The sequence below is a fragment of the Echinops telfairi genome, unplaced genomic scaffold, assembly GCF_000313985.2.
Source record: "Echinops telfairi isolate 266 unplaced genomic scaffold, ASM31398v2 ScPeMD7_7457;HRSCAF=8495, whole genome shotgun sequence".
Classification (NCBI taxonomy): domain Eukaryota; kingdom Metazoa; phylum Chordata; class Mammalia; order Afrosoricida; family Tenrecidae; genus Echinops; species Echinops telfairi.
The window spans coordinates 19,156,858-19,162,152 of NW_022111357.1; positions in this window are offsets into that span (position 1 = coordinate 19,156,858).

Below are 5,295 nucleotides of genomic sequence, written 5' to 3' on the forward strand. Positions count from 1 at the left end.
GCCAGGTTGGCACAATAAACTAACTAACTCAAGCAGGAAGGCATGAAAGGGGAAGGGAGTTGGCCCTGGTTCGGTACAGTGTAAGCACGGACTGTGTGAAGGTAGTGTAGTGTGGTAGTGTGGTAGCTTCTTCTGTCAGAATGGAGACATGGTGGCCCCTGGGACTCTCTTGGGGTATGTGTAGGGCCTGTGTTTATATGTATTGGCGGAGCTCTCTGGGGATTAAAGGAGCACTAGTGGTGTCGTGGGCAGCAGTTCAAACCCACCAGTCACCTTGAGGGAGAAAGATGAGGCTACCAACTCCTATAAAGATTTAAAGTCTCAGAAACCTAAAGGGGCAGTTCTCTGTCCTACAGGGTCGCTGAGGAGCACCTGGATGGCAGTGAGTTTCTTCTGGATCGCCAGGAAGAGGCCCGTGGAAGTTACATTCCTTGGTGGGGCTTTGTTGGGGAGAGTTAGATCTAGAGAACGAGCACAGCGGTGAGCCAAGACAGCTGCTCAGAGTCCCCAAGCTTCCAAGTCAGGGCCCCCTTCTTGATGGGCAACTGGAAGCAGGGGTATTTGCTGAGGAAAGGAGGGTTCAGTCGGTTGGGGTTGTGTGTTGCTGATCAGCTTCACTCACCCGGCAGGCAGGGTTCCCGCCTGCCATTGTTAAAACCTGTTTCCCAGGAAGGAGAGAGGGAGAGTGGGTAGGAAAGAGGGAACCGAGTACAAGGAACTATATGTGCCTCCTCCCTGGGGGACCGACAACAGAAAAGAGGGTGAAGGGAGACGTCGGACAGGGCAAGATATGACAAAATACCAATTTATAAACTATCAAGGGGTTCATGAGGGAGTGGGGAGCAGGGAGGGAGGGGGAAAAAATGAGGACCTGATGCCGGGGGCTTAAGTGGAGAGGAAATGTTTTGAGAATAATGAGGGCAATGAATGTACAAATGTGCTTTACACAATTGATGTGTATATGGATTGTGGTAAGAGTTGTATGAGCCCCTAATAAAATGATTTTTTTTAAAAACCACCTGTTTCCATGGAATCCAGCATCCCCATCTTGGTCCAAACCACACTGATTTTACCAGCAGGACCACAATCCACTACATTGGGGTTCTGAACCCTCCTCATGCTGCAACCCTTTAATCCAGTTCCTCATGTTGTGGTGACCCCCAACCATAAAATTATTTTCGTTGCTACTTCCTAACTTTAATTTTGCTACTGTTATGAATCATCATGTAAATATCTGATATGCAGGATGTATTTTCATTGTTACAAAATGAACATAATTAAAGCAGAGTGATTAATCACACAAACAATATGTAATTATATATTGTGAAATATTTATTTCTAATGACAAATAAATGAAATTTTGTCTTGACGCTTGATGTAGCATGGAAAGGGTCGGTTGACCCCCAAAGGGGTCGCGACCCACAGGTTGAGAACCGCTGCTCTACAATCTTGTACCGAGAACCCCCCAGGACCACCTTCCTCAGAAGGGGCTGGGAGAGGGGCAGATTCTTAGCTTCCCAGAATTTATTTCCTGGGTGGATTTTAATCTGCATGAATTTAGCCACCCTTTTCAGTTGGGATATTGGGGTCCAAGGTTGCCATTTCATGGATTGTTTTTCCCTCTTGGATTTAACCCGACCTTGACCCACTTTCTGAGCTTTAATTTCCCCCTTGGACTGAAGGAGTGAGCGCTGAAAGAGTGAACATTTAGAGGTTGTTGTCCGACTTACAGATGGGGCCGTGAGGTCCTGAAAGGGCAACAAACTGGCTTGAGCCAGGTGGTGGGAGTCTCGTGAGCCCCGCCGGAGTCTCGGATTGGTCCGCGTGCTCACTGACTCCGCAGGGCGTAGGCAGGCCGCATCATCCCTGCCCTCCAGGCAGCTCCAAAGCAGGGCGTCGAAGCACAAATAGAGGGGCAGCTGTTCATTTCAAATGGCCCCAGAGGAAGCCAGCCTAAGGCAGGGAGGCACAGGATTCTGGGTCCCAGGTAGACATCTGAAAAGCTCGGCGTCCTTTTGAGAAAGGTGACCGTCAGTCTTGGGAGAGCAGGACCCGTCGCAGCAAGACTTCGGGCCCCAGCCATAGGCCCACAGACAGCCGACCAGAGCGGGAGGGCACGGCCGGGCAGAAGAGCAGGGACCTCTGCACCGGGCTGGCCCCTAAGCCATCTGCGCCTCCAGGTCCCCTAGACAAGGGCCTTTGAAACGCAAATCAGAGATGACCAGGGTCGTGGGCGAGGGTGGTTTAGTCTTTCCTGGCTCTAAGTGAAGGAGAGGTCTGAAAGATGAGAGGGGGGTGGGAGGGGTGCTTTCCAGCTGGCCAGGGCACCCTCCCCCCATGCAATGTCGAGGGGGTCTCCTAGGAGTGGGGACGGCCAGGCTTGCAGAAAGACAAGTTGAAAACCCGGCTACACGGTACGCTCCAGAGCCTGGACTCCACAGATCAGTCTCCGGGCTTGGTTGCCTTGGAGACAGACAGGCAGCAGCTGCACGGGAAACGAGACCAGCAGCTTGGCCGAGCCAGTCTCGGTGGGGGAGGGGCCGGGACCCCGCCCTCCTTCCTCCCTAGACCCAGCCCCCCGCCCGCATGCCGCCCCCAGTTTCTCGGGATCTCGGGAGGCTGCCAATCACACCAGGGGCTGGTGGCAGAGCGGGTTCTCAGCCCGGCGCTCGTGCTGCAAACAGATCCTCCCGGGACCCGGGCGGAGAGGAGCCTGCGAGGTGCATCCCAGAGCGTGGGCCACCTGAGGCCAGTGTGACCCAGCGCGCTGTCGCCGTCTCGCTGGAAAACCTGGCAAAGGCTCCTTGTGGCTGTGACTCGCCATTGTCTGGGAGAGAGCCTTGAAGCTGAGCCGAGGGAGCTCGGCCCGGCTGGGGTGCGGTTCTCGCCCGGGGTGCTACACTGATACCATTAATTTGTGGCCACACCGCCTGGCTGGCCGCCCTGGAAGTCCGGTCCTCCTCCCTAGGGGGCCGAGGGAACAGTCCTCGGCTCTTCCCCCGCCTAGGGGTTATCGCTGGAAACTGAAGGTGGGACCCGGGATTGGGGGCGCCTGGGTCTAGTGTCCTGCATCTGGTTTCTCAGTCTTTGGTAAAAGAAGAACCGAGGCTGGTATAATTCAGGGCTCTGCGCTCCGGGCTGTGGGTGTGAGCAGGGAGCTTCCGTGAGAGAACAGAAGTCCAGTGGGAAGGGACAGCAGGGGCCACTGCCAGCCAGCCAGGGCCATCTGTGTACCGCTGTTTTAGTGATGAAGGTAATTCAGGTGTGGACGGCACTAAGGGAAGAAGTCCAGCAACGCCAAAGCGTTCCTCTTCCCTGGTGTTAACTTGATAATTTTGTCTGGCATCTTCTCAGATCTTCTATGCCTCTCCCTTCCTCCTCTGTTAGGATTATTTTTAAATCACACAAGTGAACAAAGACACAATCCTAAACCGAGCAAAAACACCACCAAAGCACGCATTTCTCTTTCGTTTTTTTTCTACAGAGGCAGCTCCTGTGAATAAATTTGATATCCTATGTGCAAACCCAAGTGTATAGTTTCCATTTTTTTCTTGATCAAAAATGCGTTCGTAGCACCCACATTGTTTGCAAGCTGCTTTCCCCCCTGCATCTCAGGAACACGTTTTTCTGCAGAATTGTCCCTACTAGTTCAATGCCCCTTCCCTAGAACTGCCGCCAAACATTCTCCATTATAGATGTACACTAGGACTTAAGCGCTCTTCTTCCATAACCGCTTAAGCTGGTAACAAACAGCTTGGTCAGAATGCTTCCAGCACTTTTGCATGTATTTATATAGGCTTTAGTTCCAGAAGTAGAATTACTGGGTTCACAGAGCCCTACATCTTTAATATTTCTAAATTCTGTGGGGATTTACTTTTAAGCTTTGTTTTTCTCTACTTAGTCAAGGCAGAGAGGCCGAGGGCAGGGATCTTGAACTGGAAGCATGGAAGGAAGGCTGCTCTATCGCCGCACCAGTGGTCACAGCGGTTTGCTTGGGTCCCGTTTCCTTCCGGTATTTTCTATGCTTGTTAGAGTGTTCAGATCACATGCGTAGATAACGCTCTGACTTGCTTCTTGTTTCCTGAGCATTATAAGCATGTTTTATGCACATCATTTTTGTGAACGTCATTTTTATGGTTTCGTGATAGGCATTATGAAATAATATATGGTAGGTAACTGTGTTGCGGTATCTATTTTTACTAAGTATTTTAAAATAAATATGCATCCATTTATTAAATAAATCTTATGTACCATACCATGGTTTTCTTAGCTATTTTTCTATTGTTAGACTTTTAAATTGTCTACATTTTTTTCACTATGATAGTCAACATTTCAGTGTATGTCTATTTGTTTTTTTACTTTTGTTTTGTTTTTTCATTAAAATCGCATTATTGGGGCTCTTACAGCTCTTATAACAATCGATACATCAATTGTATCAAGCTTATTTGTACATATGCTGCCCTCATTATTTTCTAAACATTTCCTTTCTATGGAGATTTTTTTTTTACCTTTCACCGTGACTAGGGTGGACGCTCACGGTGAATCGGGTGTCCATTCAACGATTGTTGCACAGCGTGTTTCAGGGCATTGACGGCCATCCTCACAAATGACCTCACTTCCCCCACTTGTGTAAATCTTTGTTTGAAATCCGACACGCTCCTTCCTCCCTCCAGATACTCCAAATAAGAAATCATAGGTCTAGACATAGAGGTTTTAATAAATCTTTTTTCTTGTATTTAATTGTGAACTGATAATGTGTGCACATGGTACAAGAAAGTACCAACAGTGAAAAAGAATCTTCCCACTACTTGTCCCTCCACCACTGGTTCTCCTCATTAAAGGCCACACTATTACCTGGGATCTTGTATATCTTTCTTACAGACCCCCCAAAATAGATCAATCTCTATGTATTCCGACATGATTTAATGTGTCATACATTGTTGCTCATGTCTGTGTACCAAGATCAATTCAGATGCATAAATGAAAGTGCTGTGGTGGCACAACAGTTAAGGGCTTGACGGCTAACCCGAAGGTTGGCAGTTTGAACCCACCCAGAGGCTCCCAGGGAGAAAGACCTGGCCACCAGCTTCCATAAAGATTCTCACCAAGAAACGTCTGTGGGGCAGTTCGATAACATGGGGCCACGATGAGTTGGTAATCAAGCAGCGACATATATGTGTGTACCTGTATACGTAGATATATTTCTTTTTTTTTTTTAATCTCCCCCCCTTTTTTTTTATTTTTATATTTCTTCATATAATAGTAGCACATCAAAATACACACTTTAAAAAACAT